This window comes from Dermacentor variabilis, chromosome 5 (assembly GCF_050947875.1).
Source record: "Dermacentor variabilis isolate Ectoservices chromosome 5, ASM5094787v1, whole genome shotgun sequence".
Lineage (NCBI taxonomy): Eukaryota > Metazoa > Arthropoda > Arachnida > Ixodida > Ixodidae > Dermacentor > Dermacentor variabilis.
Genome location: NC_134572.1, coordinates 140,857,963 through 140,879,362, shown reverse-complemented (window position 1 = coordinate 140,879,362; position 21,400 = coordinate 140,857,963). Strand labels below are relative to the sequence as shown.

Below are 21,400 nucleotides of genomic sequence, written 5' to 3'. Positions count from 1 at the left end.
TATCGATGAAGGAACAATAGCCGTCTTTGTCTGGCTACTGTGCACGATGCGTACCAGTAAACACAAGGAACCAAAAATATTCTGCCATAAAGATTTGTGATGCGGCACGCAACCTGCGGTAACAGAAACGTACGTTTTTCAGGTGCTTCTGGGACAGTTTACCAAGTGCATGAGGCGGCGTTAATGGCCGGAACTAATTGCGCCCCCCCCCCCTTACCATCAACAAGTTCAACCTGTCGTAAGTGGTAAGCAGCGTCACATCTACTTCATAGCGGCGTCTACCATATCCTGCATGATTTGAAATCCATTTACTTCTGTATTCAATTATATAGAAGGCCCTTTCGTCTATTCGTTGACATCTTGATATCCGGTCTCTTCTACTTCGCGCATAAAAACAAGTCCACTCTATAGATACACCCCCTATAAAAGGCACTATCACAGAAAATAATTATCACGAATAATCTTATCGAAAAAAACGAGAGAGATCTAATTATAACTTAACGAACTAAGAAGCGCACACGCACTAACTATCATTAAAAAAACCTTGCTTTTCGTCTGAAAGTGCTATTTGTATTTATGAAATTTGTGATTGAACACCGCCTTCTTCCTCAAAATCATTTCCTTGCTTCAGTCATGCCTTAAAACAACAATGAGTCTCGAAAGAAGGGCGCAGGTGCTGATGGCGCAGAGCTTGGCACATTGCGATCACACCGCACTCTCGCTGTCGGCGACGCGAACAACAATGAAATAGCTCGCATAAAACTTCGTAATCCTTGGATTTCTGGCAAGAAACTGAGATTGTAAAAAAAAGTGGAATGAAAGAAGCGCAGGATGCTATTGTCTCATACATATTCCGCATGCACGTAGAAAACTTTGTACTAGCCAATGAGCAAAACTCGCTGAAACAGAAAAGTCATCGCACACCGAACGCGTACCTCGAGAGGGGCAACCGCGGCGTTCGCAGGAAATCCCTGAGCGCTATCCAGTGCCCAACATTTCTCGCTGCACCTGCTCTAAGTTGGCGTGCCATTGCTGCGAGCGGCACAAGGTCTCCGCGTGGGGAAACGAGGACATCGCCCGTGTTCCCGCGGTACGTTTCACACTCTGCAAAGAACAGGATATAGCAGTCCAGATTCATCCTCGCCAGAGGAGACGACGATTCGATCTTCGTACGAGAGAGAGAGAAAAAAAAACGGAAGTGCGGGGAAAAGGGGGAATGTACGAGATTGTAGGGCACAGTGAGATCGCATTTTCAAAGCTTGCTAGATGCCCGAAAGCAACGTAGACGGTATTGGAAAGAGAGGAGCAAGGAAATAACACGAGAATCGCTTGTATTTTCGGGAGGGGCAAGGAAGAGAACGGCAAGATTTAAAGTGCGCGCATACAGGAGAAGCACTTGGAGACTACTGTGTCAGCGGATGGATGCGACCGCCTGGAAACCAGACGCCGTTTCTCGTCCGAGAAGGAGCGGAGCGCCTGGTGACCAAGGAGTACGACGATTTCAAAGCTAAGCAAACAAGCAAGCGAACGAACCGAGTAACGGTGAGAAAAAAAAAAAAAAGGAGGCAGGCGGCGGCACAAACGACAAGTTGCTATCAACAGCCTGCCAACAGAAACAGCGAGAAGAGTGGCCGCGCGGCTTCGGCGGGGCGGCAGTTTCACTCCGCGACGCCATATCGCCTTACCCGTGCGCACTCGTATACAACCGAATTCGCGAGGGCGCGCAATCCCGCTAAAACTTTCGAGCGGCTTGCAACTGTGCCCGATGCGGCTTTAGGAGGCGACGAGCAACGCGAATTGTTTGCCGGCGCGAAGCTGTGCGGTTCGTACACAGGCGTGTGCAGCCGCCGGAGGGGGAGGAGGGGGTGATACAGCGTCCCCGCGGACTTCGGAGTCGTTCTGGAGCGCGGCGCGGTATCCTGCGACCGTGGAATAGAGATGTTGTATAAGCGCTATGCACCGAGTGGGCCTGCGTATAGAACAGCTACGAATGTCGGGGAGTTCTAATTCCCTGCTAATGCGAGAGCATGCTCGAGGCCGCAGACAATTGCCGCGAACTTCGCGGAGAGCGCGACCGTGCCTGCGCTATAATTGTGCAGACACGCGGCGGCCTGGCGCCCGCGCGATTTTCAGAAAGTGGCGGTTGCGCTATAGCTTCCAGATTTTGCTGCCAGATTTTTCCGGGCATCCTCGAAGAAAGGCGCACGGCGCCGAATTCTCGGACCGTGAGACAGAAATATAGATGTAGAGATACAAGACTGAAGAGAGCGCGGGGGAACTTGTTGGCTAAGATAGGGAGCTTTTATAGTGATATATATCTTTACTTTGCCGAGAGAGCTAACTCCAGACGTTGACAATTGGTCTCGGCAAGCCCGAAGTTATTTGGTACAGACCCTTATTCCGCATCTTTTGAAAACCCCCAGTGCCGTAGAGCTCCTATAAGGCAAACAATTGTCGCGTTCACCCTTTGTAGAGACGTAGTTGTGGTAGGCAAACGCGAAAGCTTTCCGAAATTAAAACCTCCACGTGCAACGGGGTTCGTTCTTGCATCGGGACTCGCGAGTGCTATCGTGATGGCCAACTTCTATAGGAATGCGTTGAGGAATAAGCATAATGGTAACAGATGGACTCGTTGTCTTTTCAGTTACAACCAAATGAAGCTGATAGACATTGAAGGCCAGGAATGCAGAAAGCAAATTACCTTTACATTTAATTAAAATGCAGACGTAGTAAGGAAAAGAAAAGCAAAAGTGGACGAAAACACAACTGGCCGCCGGTGGGAGCAGAACCACGCGCAATGCTCCTGAAGATTTCGATTCAGATGTTACCGGCGGAAGGTTGCTTCCTTCATTTAATTCAAGTTATGATTTCCAACTTCCAAGTAAAGACAGTTATTTCCACTGCGCTTTTATGGGCGTCATTGTCTGTTGGGCTGATGTCATTGGTGAAGCTGGGCGCTTGGCAGTCAAGGCAGGGTGTCACCTCCGATATTCTGGTCCAGTTAGTTGCTCTACTCTTTGTTTTTACGGCTCGTGGCTGAAATGTGCATGGAACATGCAAATTGCATGTTGAACTACGCGGTCTTAAGATTACAGTTGACATTAGGGTCAAGGTCGATCCCTCCATAAGTCATCTTGTTAAGCAGAGGCGTCAAAGTTGGCGTTCTTGTGCGCCCTCCCTCCCCTTTCGTAACCACCTGTAGTACCATTTTCGAAAAGGCCTAAGATTCCTGATGAAAAAGAAAAATCGTTCAAGAAACGTAGCTCCACTTTAACGGTATATGTAACAGTGACCCTGCTCGTGGGGTGGCCGAGCCTAAAGAAGCTCAAACCACATCTCGTCAAGGCTGCCGTCATTTTCATGTTGGCTCTTCAGAAAAAAAAATATGCATGCTTTAGCATATGCTAAGGAGGATGGAGGGGAAAGCCTGCGCGCTCGCGAGACATTAATTAAATTACTTGTAATTTTCATCTGAATGCGTTGTTAATTCCTATTACTTGTTTTCTTTCACCAAAGGTCGTGTGGTTCGATCGCTTGAATTAACTTCGCCCTAATTAACACCTAAGGCCGGGGGTTGGACTTTTACCAAAGGCCGTGGGTTCGAGTGCCTTATTTAACACTAAACGTAGTGGGTTGGAACCTCAATTTTCCCGATGTTAGTTGGAATCCAACTTGAAGAGATGGCCGGTTCGCTCATGTCTACAAGCTGGCTCGCTTGAATTTTGATGCCATAACGCCGGACATCTGATTTTTCGATCAATGAGCCATCTAGCGCTTTCGCCCTAATAAAGACTTGAGAAGAAGCCAGGGCACAATAGTTGCAATGCGACAAGGAGCTATTCGCTGCCTGAAATGCGGAGTTTCCAAAGCGTTTGCGAATAACTGCGGTATTTTTTTCGCTCTTAAGTTCTGGTAACAATCACGTCCCCTCACAAAGCCGCCCGTCTGCTTCTGCTGTAAAATGCATATTGTAGCTGCAGTTGCATAACAGAAATTGGCACCCCTGAATGTTTGCCTTGCCCTAGGCAATGGTCATGGAGCAGAACCGTTGGTTTATCTTCGTATGCTTGTTTTATTCAACTGCTGTTCTTCTTCAGCGGGTACGAGACTCAGACGGCATGGTAAAGACAGTTAGTGGTCGTATATACTGTATATTACATTTACTTAACATATCTGTTGGGCTTTATTATAAATGGGTTGCGGTATAGAGATTGAGATAGGAATTGACAGCGATACTGGGGCACTTCGTTATGTCCTCCTGCAGCACAAATGAAAAAAAAGAGAACTATGATATTATAGTAATAAATATAAACCTGCCGTGGCTGAGCGTTATATTCAAATCTAACGGCTGTTCAGGCCGCTCCTCAAATGCGAGATACATAATACAGTATTTAAACCTTCAATGGCGGCGTACATTTGTCAACAGGAACGGAAAGTTCAAACACAGCGCAAACTTCAAACTCATTTCTCACAACAGAAGACGACATACTTCGTTATACAATACCTGCTATCGCAATCTCTATATATACCTATATCACAACCATCTCTGTAGCCATCTGGCCATTCAAGTTTTACTTTAGGAAGAAGCTATACCTTTTTTCTAAGGTGGTTTCTTGAACACGGCCTAAGTATCTTGTGTGTAACAAAGGGGGGGGGGGGGATGCTCATTCAGAATTCCCATTCTACTCTCTAATGTCGTTATTTCTGCGCAGTATTTTGGTCACCGGAGAACAACTTGATAAACGATCTTAATTTGATTGATTGATTGATTGATTGATTGATCGATTGATTGATTGATTGATTGTGCTTAACATCCCAAATAAACGCTTAGGCTATGAGAGTTGCCGTTAAGCGGAGGGCTCCGGAATGATGTTAACCCCCTGAGGTTCGTTAACGTGTTCTTTATTTTTATTTTTTTTTCGCATTTCGCCCTCATATAAATTCGGATGCCACAGCTGGCAATCTAACGCGTGATCTCGGGCTCCGCAGACAGAACTCCATAGCCATGGCGGTGGGCGTCCTCGATATTTCGTTGCCACAGAAGCATTCGGGAGACGTGCAGCTGCGTGACTTACGTATAAAGAAAGCAATTTCGCCGTTGAGCCATCTCTTTTAAGAGCAGCAGGAAAGAGAGAGAGAGAGAGAGAGAGAGAGAGAGAGAGAGAGAGAGAGAGAGAGAGAGAGAGAGGATCAAAGAAAGGCAAAGAGAGGTTAACCAGGCCGAGCCTTATTGGCTACTGTTGTAATACTTGTTGTTGGTGATCGTTCACGAAGCCACTGCCGTTTGACGCGTATGCTGTCGTTTATTCTTCGAGTTATGGTTATACAAATGAGAGCACGTTCTTTTAACGCCTTAGGATCTCGTCAGAGCGGCCATTACAAGGTGCTTGCGCACGGGCTCCTCCGGGTCGTTCTGCCTCCGTCCGCTCTGCCAACTTCGCACCGCCCCCCGCCTCCCCCGCCGAGACGTCCCCCCCCCCACGGCAAGGGCAACCAAACAAAGTCGTAAATTCGAGGAGAGTATCGGGGTACGGGGAAGCCGTCGGTTGAGGGAAGCGCCGTCCCGTTCTTACGGCAGAGTATGTGGAGTATTCCCCCACACCCCCCAATTCACGATACAAACAAAAAGAACCAGACAAGCACAACAAAAGAACACCAGTGAGTGCAAACATGTCCCAACAGCTACCCTGCATCGGGGAAAGGGAAAGGCGACTGAAATACGAAAGGAATGCGTCTAGAGCGTGCGTGGACGCCCACGCGCGCAATTAAGCACTGGGAAGGCTGTTTTAGAACGTGGGGAATACATACCATTAATGAGCAGGATGGCTCAGTGAGTTCTTTCGGGAACGCCACGAACATAACATCCAAAAACTAATAAGAAACGTGTTCTACAGCGAGTCGCTAAATGCTCTAAAAAATATTCCCTTTATCTTATTCTATCACATGCTGATTTCCTTTCTCCATTCGATTTCATCCAAAAAATACAATATTCGCACGCTGTTATGACATTCCGCTCTCGTAGCGTACTTAGCCGCCTGCTCGCGAAAAATAGCAGCACGGGGCCAAAAGCAAGATAAAAGCAACGAACCTCAACATCACCTGTCGTTTAGGACGTACGCGTTGTGAGCCACTCCCTTTGCTGCTTTCCGAGTGTCAGTTTCATCCTTCTAAACACCATTTTGTCTCTTCTACAACGGCTGTATTGAAGTGTCTGCTATAGTCCACGGTAGCTGCCGCGCCATTCGCACATCGAAATGTGAGGCTTTCGCTGGAAAATTTCCGTTGCTTCTTAACTGCTACGGAATGTAAAGCTTAAGCGACTAACGAGCCGGCTATACTAAAGCTCCAAAGGTCAGCATAAGGCGTAGAAATAAAGAATTAACTACAACTTTTACGGTTTCGCTGACTCAATATACGAAAGCTCATACCTTGCTGCTCCTACAGGTTGTGCCAGTGACGCGTGGTGCTGGCGGGCATTCATATTCATGTTGTTTACTCCGAACTGTGCGATTACAGCTAATTTAGGTTAGTAAGACTCTGGGGAGGCATCCAGTTTTGATCTGTTTGTCATTAATGCATGCGCTAAACGGCTTAAGAAACATTACTGTAGCCTTTGATATCTGAGCCTAGAACACAGAGAGCACTGATCTAACTATCAAGTTCAAACTTTGACGTAGTCAGCATTGTAGGTCTGAGTGAGAACCAAAGAAGTTCTTGCCTTGCAGCAGCGGAGACGCTGGGAAAATAAACGCAACGCCCCTCGGCTCCCAATGAGGAATAACTGATTGACTACATCGTCTCATTACCTCTTGATCGCTACTGGCGACTGACGCAATGCGTCCGGTAATTAATCCGCACAAGCGTTCTCCTTTGTTGTGAGAGCTTTACGTGACCTATTTTGGTTGGTTAAAATACCTGCACCGCACCACTGACCTATGGCTTCTCAGTATACATAGGCACAGTATACCATAAAGCGTATACCTAGTATGAAAGTGAGGAACTAATGTTGAAGAAATGCATCTGGTGAAACCGCCCTTCGTCCTGTTGAGGCATCTAAGATCGGGGGTAGCTGTTCCTGCGAATGAGGCTGACTCATGTTCATACAGAAGTTGTGCGGTAATGGGAGCAGTATAGCATATAGGGTGTCCAAGCTAATGCTAGCCAAGCTGTTCAACGGAGAAGATTGCTTTAAAATAAACATGGTGCAAACTACAATATGATAACCTACGGTGTTCTGCGGTGAGATCTATGAAGGCTGATCACGTTCGGTCTTATAACTGTATCTTGCACTGCGTTTTTAGCATCCTTTCTTTCTTTTTGCTTTGAACAGCTTGGCTAACTTTAGCTGGGACACGAGGTATATAGATAGGTTCTGCGTGTGCGTAACGGAGGCAACACTGTACAGACACGCAGTGCACTCGCCGCTTCCGAGTACTGGAGGCGTATGCACGTACAAAAATGGCGGCCTGGTATAAACACACTGTGCGACACAATGTGTCACACGTTGTATAAAGCGAGCATCACGAAGTTAGGTCTAGCTACGACTCACGCCACCTGTAACTCAGCCTTCAACATTGTGGCCTCGCTTTTCCAGCACTCCTGTATCCACAACTGTTCGTATATTAATGTACTTTTCACACATAAGGCCTTCATACTTTTTATGGCCACAAACGCATCCAGGCTATAATTTCAGTCTTGTCTTTTTATGTCTTATGTACACTAGATACTTTCTTTTCCTTCTATATGGGGGGGGGGGGGGGGGGTTAGAATTGTTGGGGACCGTCAAGTTGATTGTTGGCTTGTTTTCTCTGCCAGCCTGCACCCATAAGTACGAAAGCCTACCATATAGAATCTGCGGTAACCACAGTTCCCCTCAACTAAGCACGAGCTGCTATTCTCCACGCGGTCGCGCATTAGTTCGCACGGTAGACTCGCGTCCTGTCCCCTGGTTCAATTTCCATAGTCAGTAAAACATGCTGGCCACCACCTGCTACGCAATATCCATAGCGTATGCGACCTTTCTATTCAGCGCACACTTTGTTTCCGCACAGTTAGTAACTATTAAAAACCGTAGCCTTCGGACAATCACGGCGTGACGCGCTTAACGAAAACGTCGTTTCTGAACCTCGCGGCGTAAACCGCAGCTAACAAAGCGCACACGCGGCGCCGTGAACGTGCTCGAGAGCGGTGAGCGTGGAAGCTCGCAGCCGCGCGTTAAATGTCGCGGTGCCCTCCACGAATAGCAAGCGAGCTAATCGTCGAGCGTCTGTGAGCGTAGCGCTGTCCGCTAACGCTTCATTAGCCCCACGCGCGGTAGGCGAAAGCGTGGGGGAGGGGGAAGGGGGCGTGGTCGGGAGCTCATCTACCCAAGTGCGCTAATGGTTTTCATCTTTCCATCAAGAGTGGTTGCGCGAACAACCTGAAGTCTGGCGGTAGAGCAACCTTGCGGGCGGCGCAGGCTGTGCCAAGGATGCGCTTGCAGCCGGCTGTTCTCACAGGACACGCTCCACGCGCTCTCCCGTTATGTATGGAGCATGGTTTCGTGCGAGAACCGTTTCGCACGAAACTTACAAGCATCGTCTGCTCGCAGGTGACAAGGAGGCGTGGTCACGTGCGTCGAGCGACAAGGTTCAGGTTCGCCGCGGCTGGACTGGTCACCCTCCGTGTCGCTGTGGCGTAATCGCCTTGTAACACTGCGCGTGTGCAACCAGTCTCCACTCGCGTTAACGCGGGTACGTGCAACGATTAACACGTCTTGCTCATTACAACGCATTTTTGTGCGATCTTTTCTTTTGTTCACGCGCAAGCGTAACTGGGCGGCTCGTGAAATCGGCGGTGTTTATCTGAATCCTCGAAGGAAGCGAACAGGAAGGCGCCTGGGCTTTCGTGCTCGCTTCCGTTTGTCTCTCAATTTAGTCTTCCCATTCAATTAGCCCTACGGGTAACGACGATGCAGAAAACTGACGACAAAAATCGTTAAGCGTCCTTCAAACTCTTTAAACTAACTGCGGAACACAAAGTCTAATACGCATATGCCTGAAATTGCGCTGCTGAAATGTTTGCTAACAATGAATAACGAAAGAAAGTTATGAAGAGCCATCCCCGCTTACTATTCAAGAATACGCCGAGCATGCATTGAGAGGTGGTTATTTGTGGCACTATATTGTACTCTGTTAAGATGGGGGGGGGGGGGGGGGTGAGGGGGGAACCCGCCGTGTTTGCTCAGTGGCTGTGGTGTTGGGCTGCTCAGCACGGAGGTCGCGGGATCGAATCCCGGCCACGGCGGCCGCATTTCGATGGGGGCGAAATGCGAAAACACCCGTGTACTTAGATTTAGGTGCACGTTAAAGAACCCCAGGTGGTCTAAATTTCCGTAGTCCTCCACTACGGCGTGCCTCATAATCAGAAAGTGGTTTTGGCACGTAAAACCCCCTAATTTAATTTGAGGGGGGGGGTAAATTATGGGGTAATTGCGTAAGCACGTCATATCATTTTAAAGTGCCAAATTATAAAAACAAAACATAATATTTCGCACTGCGCTCCGGATGTAATGAAGCTTCTGTGGTCCTGAATCGGCCCCACCACCTTTTATTAGGCAGCAACAGCATGCTTCTAACAATGCATGCTCTGCAATGGCTTAAGAGAGAAAAGTAATTACAAAAAAATCAGGGATCTTAACTTGAAGATTGTCTGGTTGGCTATCCTAGACTATGGGTAAGGGAAAACGAGAATGAAAAGCAGGAGGAGAGAGAGAGAGAAGAATTCAGTTACGTGTGCAGGTACGTGCTCGGACAGCATTACGCAGTCAAAGGCGCTCGCACAAGCCAGTCGTTTTCATAAGGGGCAGCAGCGCCATCACTGCCTTCGGGCTGATGATCAATGGAGACGGTGTTCCAGTACCATCTGTTCACTCAGTGGACGTTCACCTAGTGGCCTGAATGCACTGAACAGCGATTGGTTTGTATTTAAAAATGAGAACAGTGGGATCATATAGGTGGTCGATGTTCTCCTATAGCAGCCGCCGAAATAACATGCAAGACTGTCAGTCATTCCTCAGTGGCTATGGTGTTCGGCTGCTGAGCACGAGGTCGCGGGATCGAATCCCGGCCACGGCGGCCGCATTTCGATGGGGGCGAAATGCGAAAACACCCGTGTGCTTAGATTTAGGTGCACGTTAAAGAACCCCAGGTAGTCAAAATTTCCGGAGTCCTCCACTACGGCGTGCCTCATAATCAGAAAGTGGTTTTGGCACGTAAAACCCCAAAATATTATTATTATTATTATCAGTCATTCCTATTAGTGTTGAATAAGTTTCTGTAAAGGCGATTACATAGCACAACCGTTGCAGAAAAGCATAAAGAACTCTCAAGGGCGCTTATTTCGATGGCCTTACAGCTTTCCATGTACGGTGTTCATATAAAAAAAGGCAAGGCTAGCATTGAAGCCGACGCTCTGTGGGCAATAAGCCACCACAATGGGCGCGCTCTGCGTCGTTTTGTGACCACGAAAGCCTAAATATATCATCGAAATTAGGTGGAACTTTGATGCGCTGAAGGGATTGTGCGTGAGCTCAGCGTTCGGCGCATGCTTCTATGGGGCAGAAAACGAATCAGGTTTTCTATCCTAGATACAGAGTCTTCACGTTTTTCTATAATGGTTCCTAGGCTACAGTGGATTAGACCGCCCTGCTCATTGAATAAACGGCGTTGTAGTTAAGGACAGCGGGCAAAATGAACTTAAAGTGGTGATTATGTTACCGTACGTCGTACGCAAATTTTGCACGAGTGAACCCACAAATCTGGACGAGAAATACTTGTAGTCAGAAATTATTCTGGCGAATCAATTGACCGTATATAAACGCATAAGGGCAGTTTTGTTCACTTTAAAGGTGCGCCTTTCCATTACTGCAGCGCTGTCAAGGCATGACATTTTGAAGGGAATCCTGCAAAAGTAATATTTATTATTTGATTGTTATCTACCACTTTGCATCAGTCACTTTTATCCCAAAAAAGTCTGAAGAACTGTATATGTTCTGTTCAGTTCTGCTTAGCTCTGCAATTTAAGAGTGGTCTGCACCGGACGCTTTTAGTGTATTATCATTATCTTCCATCTGCATTCCGAAAGCGCACCGTGCATCTCAGCGTTTACCTTTAAGTTGGTAGAAAGAAAAATCACACCCAAGCATTCCGTACAGCTAGTTACCAACGAAGCTGAAGCGTGCGGCCCCGTTATTTATCACTTGGTTAAGCCTGACGGTTCATTAAACGACGACTTGGTAGGCTGCTGGACCCTTGGTACGCAGTTGCTGCTTTCACTCGGCTGCACGAGCCTGTTCTTGTGTCAGGGCTGCAGCATCGGCACTGCGTAGACGAGCTCGTTCCCGGTACTGCTCGCGGCGTTGCTGATCGAAAACTGCCTGCTCCTAAGGAGTACGTATGACGCGTCGCTTACTCATTCCGAAGCTGGAGAGAAACTGCATGCGGCGTGCGCGCTCGGCTGCGACAGAGAGCAACGACGTCACTACTGGTGCAGCTAATCCCGCACCACGTAGATTGCACAAGGCATTTTCACTTCTATTCATGACGTCATGTTACCTAGCCTGACTTCCATAGAATCTAATGGGAATGCTCCCGAGTAAGCAACACTGATTTTGACGTCACAGCTTTCAGCACACCATCCTTGTCAATGAAATTTCGGGCTAGGTAGCGTGACGTCTCGTATCGGAGTAAGCAGACCTTGTGCTATCTAGGTGGTGCTGGCTAATCGCGCGCCTGTCTTTCTCTCTTTTTTTTTCACGCATGCGCATGGGGTTGAGCCGGATGTGCTTTCGGCGTACAGGCGACCGACAGACGGACGGACGGACGAACTGGCTAGCGATATACAGCTTCGCCCTGAAAGCTCTACGTGTTTTGTTCCACGGAAGCTTTCCTATCGGACCAAAATCCGAGCATTTCTATCCGCACTACTCGGATCGTCGTTTCAGATTGCATGATTTAGCTTACTGGTAACGATGAATGCTAGAATAACAAATTACATGGAGTAGAGAAGAGAGGCGAAAATATTTTTTTCACAAAAATTAAATAGCCGCTCTGGCCCTCGCCCCGATGGGGTCATTAATAAAGCCTTCCGTAACCTGGATGATGCCTCCGTCACCCACCTCACAGATTATATCAATGACTGCTGGTGGAATGGTGCCATTCCGCCAGCCAGTCAAACAGCATAGGTCATCCTTATTCCGAAACCTGGCAAGCCTTCCAGCCTCGATCATCTTCGCCCCATATCACTAACCTATGTGTAGGAAAGGTTATGGAGTATGCCTTCCTCACGCGAATTAACACCCATCTGGAAGACACTGCCGCGTATCTTCACTCGGTCATTGGCTTCCGGGCCCACCTGTCGACCCAAGACGTTATGCTACAACTTAAGCACCATATACTAGAAGGTAGAACACATGCTACTAAAGCTATACTCGGCCTCAACCTCGAAAAAGCCTTTGACAGCATAGCCCATTTCACCATTCTTAACCGCATCTCACGCCTTAATCTCTGTGCGCGCACTTATACTTACGTCAGAGACTTTCTCTCTAATCGCACGGCCTCCCTTTCGGTGGGGGATCTCTGCTCCAACGCCCAGACTCTGGGCAGCACGGGAACCTCCCAGGGCTCCGTTATCTCTCCAACGCTTTTTAATCTCGTTATGATGGGTCTTGCCTAGGAGTTGCAGCAAGTGGACGGTGTCACCTACACCATCTACGCTGGCGATATAACCATCTGAGCCCACCAAGGCAGTGACGGCCAAATAGAAACGACACTACAATCCGCCTATGAAACAGTCGAGACCTATCTCCAAGGCACAGGGCTTCGCTGCTCCCCTGCGAAGTCCGAACTCCTTCTCTACAGGCCTACTCTCCGTGGCCGCCGTCCAAAATACTCCACCGCTAAACGGCATTACGAAGACATTGCGCTTCATCTCACGGATGGCAGCCCCATAGCCCTCGTCCCCGATATCCGTGTGCTCGGCATGCTCAAAGAGGCGAACGGAGCGAATGGCATGGCCCTCGCCAAAATCAAGATGAATACAGCCAGCATCATGAGACTTTTGAAGCAGGTCTCCAACCGCCGTAGGGGTATGAAAGAGGAGGATCTCCTCCGATTAATCCAGTCATTCGTAATTTGCCACTGATACAAGGCTGAACAAACCAAGCTCAACATCCTCCTACGCGGTGTCTAAAAACAAGGTCTCGGACTCCCCGGATGCACCAGTGCTGACGCCCACCGCCACTCTCAGGTGAAGAGACTCACTCTCACAGCGACGGGCCGCCATATCCTCACCTCGCTCGGTATCACCTACAACCATCAACACCGCCATAAACACCAGATACCCTCCACGATACGAGCCCGGATTCTCGCCGACCCTATCGCCAGAAATATGCGCCCCGAATAGAACCGCGAACGCTGCACAGCGCGTGCCACGGCTCTCACCAAATCCCTTTGTCGCCACGACGGTGTAAGTTTCGTCGACGACTCCGAATACCCCCACGGTACCCGCTTTGCAGCTGTCACGACGCGTGAGGGCTCTCTCCAACATGCTATCAACCTAGTAACCCCACACGCTGAGGAAGCTGAAGAAGTGGCCATTACGCTAGCCACACTAGACCCAGCATGCCATACCATCGTCTCTGACTCCCGCTCCGCCGTTATAAACTATATAAACGGCCGCATTTCACACCAAGCCTTGCGCATCTTGTAACCATCAGGTTACACACGTCTGGTTACCAGCTCATGTAGGCACCCGCACCTACCCAACCTCAACGAGGTTACCCCTTCCCTAGCGCGAGGCCTAGTTAACTGCGCGGGAGACGGGGAGGCTGCCCCCGCCGGTGGGGATCGCCTGACACGCTACAATGATCTTGTGAAGTCCTTCTACTTAGAGCGTAGAACCTTCCCCGACCACACAACAAACTATCGCGAGTGCAGGCTACAACTCTCCGCCTGCTACAAACCAATACTTACCCCTCGTTACAACTTTACAACAAGATCTACACAGACATTTACCCCAATCCCACGTGCCATATCTGCAAGACACATCCAGCCACACTTCCACACATGCTTTGGGACTGCACACAACAAGACCCCGGCATTAACCCCACGACCCTCTCGTCGAGATGGCACGCTGCTCTACGTAGCTCCAACCTTGACGACCAACTCTGGGCGACCCAACAAGCCTGCGAGGCGGCGAAGAGCAACACCTCGATGTCCCCACGTTGGAGGCCTAGGCCCAGCCACCACCTCTTGCTGGTTTCAATAAAGTTTATTCAGTCAGTGAAATAAACTTCAATACATACCCATAAAGTACTTCCTCCGGAAAAAATGCAGCATCATACATGTGCGATTAAGACTCGTCGTTCCGAACAGCTGCGTACGTGGCGAACTTTTCACAATATCGATCATTTCGATAGCTGTCAATTTGGTGTCTGGCGTAAATATCAGAAGGCATTTTTACACCAAGAAAATATTATGTACAAGCATTCTTATCGTCCTTTGAAGTGAGTGAAGACGCATTTTCGCAGTGCGATGTTCTCCTTCACTTTCGAAGCTAGTATACGGCAGACCATACAGTACATGCTGACGTGTTATTTTTTGAGCAGCATTGCTGTACCCACTCTCCTCTATGCTGAACCCTCTCGCCATCAATCAAAAGTAGTAGTTAGCTTCTGAATTAAAGGAATGCTGACTTTATGACGTCGCACGTTTTCTTTTTTTTCAGTTTTTTTTAGGCTGTGTCCTCCGTATGTGTCGGTCGTGGAATGGTGCCGTTATAAAAGTGCCCTGTCGAGTTTGCTCGCCCAAACCCATCGCACCAAGCGACCCCCACGTTGAAACGCGTTTACGCTTCTTTCCGCTCTTTCGCCATCCACCCTCGAGGCCAGCTGGTGATTTAGAGCGACGCAAGAGCGAGTATCTCATGCGCAAAAGGTTTAGAAACGAAGACGCAAATGGAGAACGATGCCAGAAAATGGCGCCTGCACCTGCGGCTGTTTCGTGTGCCTGCAGAAGTGGCGACACGCCGCAAGCCAGCGACACATTCCAAGATTAAGGCGGTCTTTAGGCCAAACATGTGTTCAGCCTCCTGGCGATATACACGCATACGGCGATCAAAGCCGCTGCATATGCTTTAAAGGCAGCGGCGAACTCGCGCAAACATGTGTAGCGGGCAACGCAAGCTGTGGCTGGCATCCTTCTCCAAGGCCTGCCCCGGTGGGAGCCGACGACGCGTGGCGTTATGCGTCGAGCACTTATTTACCCTTGGGTGTCGCCATGGTTGCGCGACAGGCACGATGCAAATGACCCTCGCTCTCAAGCAGTGCCTCTCCGTTTGGTTCCGCCTGCGCTCTCGGTATACGCTCGGCCCGTAACCTGAAATGCACCGGTATAGTGACGCGTCACGTCGCCATCGAGTCCTGGGTGCGAGCCACTGAACGAGATTTAAGGGGATTAACCAGAGGACGCCGGAAGGCAATCGTGACCACGAATCACGTCTTTTTGTTTTACAGCATCGCAAACGCGAAATGGTGCGCTTGTATGCCCGATTATGGCAGCAGAGTCTTTTAAAGAGGTTTCCAGTGTAGCAGCTTTCACTACGGCTGGCGAAAATCCCGCGTGGGAAGGCAATGTTATCTAACAAACCAAATTCGGGGACGCAATATACACGAAGTCGTAAGGATACATTGTGAACGAAAAAAAGAGAAAGGAAGTGAATTCAGAAAGTGAGGAATCTTTAAAATAATAAGAAATCCAATGCTCTGCCCTACATAGAGGAATGGGCAAGTAGAATAATATAAAAGCAGAGACAGAGTAAGGATGCACATAGAATTTACACTGCTGGCGTATGTGGTTATTTTAGTACACTTTCTATTCGTTTCGATGAAAGGGTGTACAAGAAAGATGTGTCTTTATTTCCGCGAATAGTTTACGCAAATGCATCTAATGTCGAACCCTGTTTAAAGGAAACTGATGCGCGAAAAAGACGTCGTTGGATTTGTCGCAAGGCTCGACCTACTGATACGAACAGATCGGGCGAGGTGGATCTTCACCGCAAGGATGAGGAGATGACGACGAATGCGGGCACAGTCGTGATGATAAAAGTACAAAACATTGTACTCACTTCAATGGTGCCGTTGTCAAATGGGTGGGAAGAGGACTTGGGACCCGGTGGCGCCGCATCCTGGAGCTTACATGTACTCATCAACCCAACATCATTCGCTACATTGACCCCGGCACTCCCCCTCTAATCGGATTGACTGGGCGGGGGACTTTGCTTCGGACCAACGGTCCTTCCCAGACAAGGGGCCTGCTGTGGTGCAGCGCTACACAGGTACTGCACACAAACAGCCATGTCGATCTTACAGGACGCGAACCTGACGGACCCTCGGATTGCCTTAGCACAAAAGAGGTCAAGGCATACAACGATGGAGGCCACCAAAGCCATCCGCGGGAAGCGCGACCACACGGGGTGCGCCACGACTGGTTCCGGCTCTGGGTTCCACTGAGCCAAACAAAACCATGTGGCTCGACTGGCACACATGGCCAAGTCGAGTTACCTTAGGAGCATGCACCATAACTTAATGGAGAGCTTTCCACCTGACTCATCAAAAATGAGGGCATCACGAGCCCACATTTTTGAGAAATTTCTTGTCGCCCAGGTGATGCCGCTCCTGAGTGAGATGAAACTAGATCTCCTTCCGTGCTTTCGCGAGCTCTTGGTGAAGGCCCGGCGCCCACCCCCCGAAGACCGCAGCACAGCGTGCCAACCAAATTTGGTATGAACACTCGACAAGAAGAAGCATAAACTGGTTGATCACATGCTTATGCAAAGGGTGCAAAAATCGAACAGTCTGATGTGGGACACCTGGGAGACTCAAAAGACTAGCAATCCGTTGGAGAAGAGCTGCAGGAAGCAAACAGGGCCTAAAGATATGGACCGAATCCTCACGTCCGCCACAAAAAGGGCACACTCCACGAGCTGGGATGGCTGTGAAGGGCCTGTAACTCAACCGCAGACACCCTCGCGCCAGGCGGTACATGAAGGTAGGTCGCCTAGCGTCGAGAAAACTAGCCGTAATTACCTCCCAGCTTGGCCTATGGATGGACAGATTGTACTTTTGGCAAAGAGGGGGTAGACCTGGGGTGAGGATATTGACTAGTTCTTGGATTGGAGTTGAAACTATATTGATACCGGGGTGAACCTTCCGGAGGCATACCAGAGAGTTGGCAGCCGCCACATAAATGGTGGACGGGGAACCTGAGCGAAGTACACAGTGGCAAAATATGCTTTGCGAAAACAAATGGAGTCTGAAACTATGAAAAAAGGAAGCAAAGCTTCGAGTCAGGAGCATATCCGAGTTAAGCGCGATCTGGGTTCACCTGACGTGTAGTGCAGTAGCCACGATGCCGAGGTAGGAATTCCGAGTCCTCCCTTATCCTTGGGCAACTTAAGCACCTGCCGAGTTACACAACCAATTGTCCCTTTCCAGAGGAAACGAAAGAGGACCCTCTGCAAGGTAAGCTTGGTTCGGGTTGGAACAGGAGACAAGCACGCCACGTACATGAGGAAGGAAAACAGAAGCGAGTGAAGAATTGTTGCTCGAGCCGTACATGACTGTGACTCTGGCCGAGTCTCAAGCGGTTCGGCCTAACACGAGGCCAAGGAGGGCTTTAAATAACCCCTCCCAGTCCTCCGGTTGTCAATCTATCCTTTGGAAACTTGGGGAACTTGTGGAAGTGTCAATGCCTTTGTCATGTTGTGAAGTCAGCGACTTTTTCCCTTCGTGTCTTCTCCTTTGGGCCGTCCCCTTTGTGTCTGCTCAGGGCATAGATCGGTGAGTCTTTTCGGGGACGAGGGCAATTATCTCGGCATGGGAAAGCCCGCGGGAATGTTCCTCACCCTGCGGAGGTCGAAGTCCAGGCCGATCAAGACAGCCTTTTTGGGCATCAGGGAAATTATCTCAACATGAGAAAGTACGCTGCAATGTTCCCCACGCTTGATAGGCCGATCATAAAAGTATGCAAACTCGTCCGTAGCGAATTAAAACGAACATTTGCTATTTGTTAGTTATGTACAGATTCGTATTGGCAGGGGAGACGAGACGCAAGCGAGCAATGAATTTTTTTAACGCAAATCTACACGGGAGTCGGCAGTAACTTCTGCCTGTGCTTCGACTATGAACAGTGTCTCTGCGTCACCAAAAATGGCCCTTTCATGTAGCACGCTTCTAATGCACTTTTGACGCGCTTCAGAGGGTTCAGAGGGCAGTACGCATGCTAAAACAAGAGACTAAAAAGAAAAGAGAAATAAGGAAAGAAAGACCATAATAATTTGCGGCATGCCAGCGGAATTCGAAGTCAGCGTACGTCCAGAGTTCCCTCTGTACAATGTCCACTTCGCTGTGAGCGAGTTATATCACATGAGTGTCTGTCGGTGAGCTGCGCGCGTATGATAAAGAGAATGATTTGCTTTGTCCGGGTTCGTTTTTTTCGGTTTAGGCTCCATTACAATTAGGCGTCTTCACGCGTACGTTCACGTGTTTGTGTACGACAATGTGTCAAAGCGCGAGAGCTGCTGCAAACGAAAGACAGCGCCTACTCACATGTGATGCCAAAAGCCACGCCAATCTGAGCCAGTGAAATGGTGAACCGCCTGTGTTTTACCATGCATAGTCTAGGGCTTCATTCGGACCAAGACGTTCGAGAGCCCAAACTTTATTGTGGAGATGAAAGTAAGCGTAGCGGACGGCTATGTCCCATTCACTTCCTGTAAAAGATGGTACGGGTCAGAAATGACGTAAAAAGCCGCGGACGAAGGGAATTACTGGGCTCTGTGCGACACGAATGAAGGCAAACGAATCGGCTCGACACTATATCACTCACTCACTCACTCACTCACTCACTCACTCACTCACTCACTCACTCACTCACTCACTCACTCACTCACTCACTCACTCACTCACTCACTCACTCACTCACTCACTCACTCACTCACTCACTCACTCACTTGTCGCTGAGCGTGTCGCTGAGTTTTGTACTGCCACGAAATTACTTCTGTGCTGCAGCGAGAGCATTACTTGTCCCTGAGTGTGCCACTGAGCTTAGCGCTGCTGTGTTACATTTCCCAGTGTAATTTTCCTGCTTATGAGGTCGCAACGACGCAAGACGACAAACCGGCCATAATGTGATCTCTCAACTGAGTTTTGTTTGAGGAATTCTCATCGTACTAGTGTTTCACGCACATTACGTTCAGTGCTCGGTCTCCATGACGCCACTATTCAATACGACGTGACACCACTTAGCCCAACAATGACAGTACTTTTCCGAGGGACACCATGGTGCTGAGTCTACATTTCTTCACCGGGTTCTTCATTCTTCACAGGGAGACGCGGGGAGACGCCGGGAGAGTTCCAGGAAGCGACGCCAGGAGAAGGTCGGCCACCGGACCGGGAGTTGAAGACGGCCCGTCGGGTTCCGGACCCGAGCCACCAGGACTTCACCCGCCCGGGCCTCCTGCCAACCCTTTCCTGCGCGTCGCCAGTATACCCGAGCGTGCCGCCTGCTGCCCGAGGCCGGCGATCAAGCTTCTGTGCCCGTTGGCAGGACGAGAGCAGTCGGGCTACGGGCCCCGAGCTTTACGCCCAGCTGCCCGGCCAGAACGCCGCCGCCGTCTGCTCGTTCCACCAAGCCGCCTGCCTTACCTCTTCAAGCCAGAGCTGGCGCGCTCCGGTCGCCCGGTCAACCATCCTATACCCCGACCTTTGGTGAGACCGGCGCAACTCCTTTCATCAACTTGTCGCCGCGTCTCCACGTCGAGATTGTTATGTGTACCTGCCGTCGTGGCAAGCCCGGACACGCGCACTATTTAACGTCATACTAGCCCCAAGTGTGTTTCATATTGCCGTGATGTCTATTTGAGTGTTTATTTTATGCTTTCTATTCCCTTCTATTTATTTTAAGCCTCTTTCTAGTTCCATTAAAAGTCTGTGTGTGTTTTCGAAACCAACGGCTTTGTCCTCAATTAGGTTCTCGGAGGCGTCGCCTAAGAGAACCGTCAAAACCTTTGAGTGCACGAACCTTGCATCACACACGTAAGGACGCGCCCTTTGCACCGGCGCTGAAAGTGGATCCCCACCGACCATAATACGGACGAAAAGGCCCCAGGAAGCCATTCGTTTGACGTATTAGTCAGTTTCGCCATCGCGGTGTAGCATTGACTGCGACAGTAAAGCTGAGGGCTGCACATGGTCGAGCCTACTACCCCATAGAATTTCATGCGATAATCACCGGAGAGACTATATGACCCTCGCATGCACGGCAGCTGCAAGCGAGGTGGTTCAGCCAGCATGATGGTTAGTGCATGAATTTGCCTAAACTTCGTTATTCTGGCTTCGAAGAGCATCGCAGCTTTGTAAACTCGTAATTTTCAACAAAGTACTGTGCAATGGAGCATTTCTTAAACAATAGTAAAACTGTTTAACGGCAGGATTCGAGCGCACGACCCGATACTGAAAGCGTTACGCCACGGATGGATGCATCCATAAAGGGCTTAGAACACCCATGAATTTCTCGCGGGTAAAGCTAGAGCGTCGAGGCGCTTGGAGCGTTTCGATTTGGCCACCTCGACAGGCTGAACCACTGCAATTAGCAGCGATCCTGCGTATTCACAGAGTATTCTGCACTTTGAAAAGTAGAGAGTGCCCTGAAATATAAAGCAATGACGACAGATCAAGCGTAATAAACAAAGTCGCAAGAATGTCTGAGTCCACAAGAACGATGATCAGGCAAATCCATGCACTACCCGTCATTCCCATCGCGGCTGAACCACTGCAGCACAAGAGTTGTTCCTGCTAATCACTGTAGGGAACTCCCATGCACTACCAATTAATAAATACTGGTAAGCGCAGTTTTTCTTTCTTTAGTTACGAGTAGCGCTTGTCCTGTGCGTCGGTGTCTTTCTATTGTCCCGTCTTGAAACTGTGCTTGCCAGTATTAATTTATTAGCGTGAACCAACTAGCCGAGCAACAAATTTTGTTGTCCATCATCCTTTCTCTTTCTCTATCCAATTTAACTTTCCTCTCCCCTGACGAGGCTTCGCCACGCTCCCTGATGGGTTACGTCGCGTCGTCCTATATATCACTATCATCGCGTGAACTTCTCGAACGATGTTCTAACTTTACGTGGGTGCGACATTTGTCGGCGCAACAAAGCGCGCGAACAACTGGTGCTGGACAGGAGTAACAAAGCCCTCGTAGCTATCAGGTGTCCCACAAGGTTGGCGGGACTGCTGCCATTCCATCACCATAGCCTTTGCAGGCATCACACAACGGACGGGAAACCGTCGGCGTTAGTCATC

At 49.3% G+C, this 21,400-nt stretch overlaps 1 long non-coding RNA gene across 2 annotated transcripts in view; it reads left to right on the top strand.

Annotated features, from left to right (window-relative positions):
- The window catches only part of LOC142583199 (uncharacterized), a 201,838-nt gene extending 181,792 nt beyond the window's left edge, over positions 1-20,046 (top strand). Inside the window, exons 3-4 of one of the 2 annotated variants that reach the window (XR_012828568.1) lie at positions 143-245; positions 19,426-20,046. This is a non-coding gene — a long non-coding RNA (uncharacterized LOC142583199). The remainder of the gene's footprint in view (positions 1-142; positions 246-19,425) is intronic. The other variant, XR_012828569.1, reaches the window with a different exon arrangement.
- Positions 20,047-21,400: the final 1,354 nt, after the last annotated feature.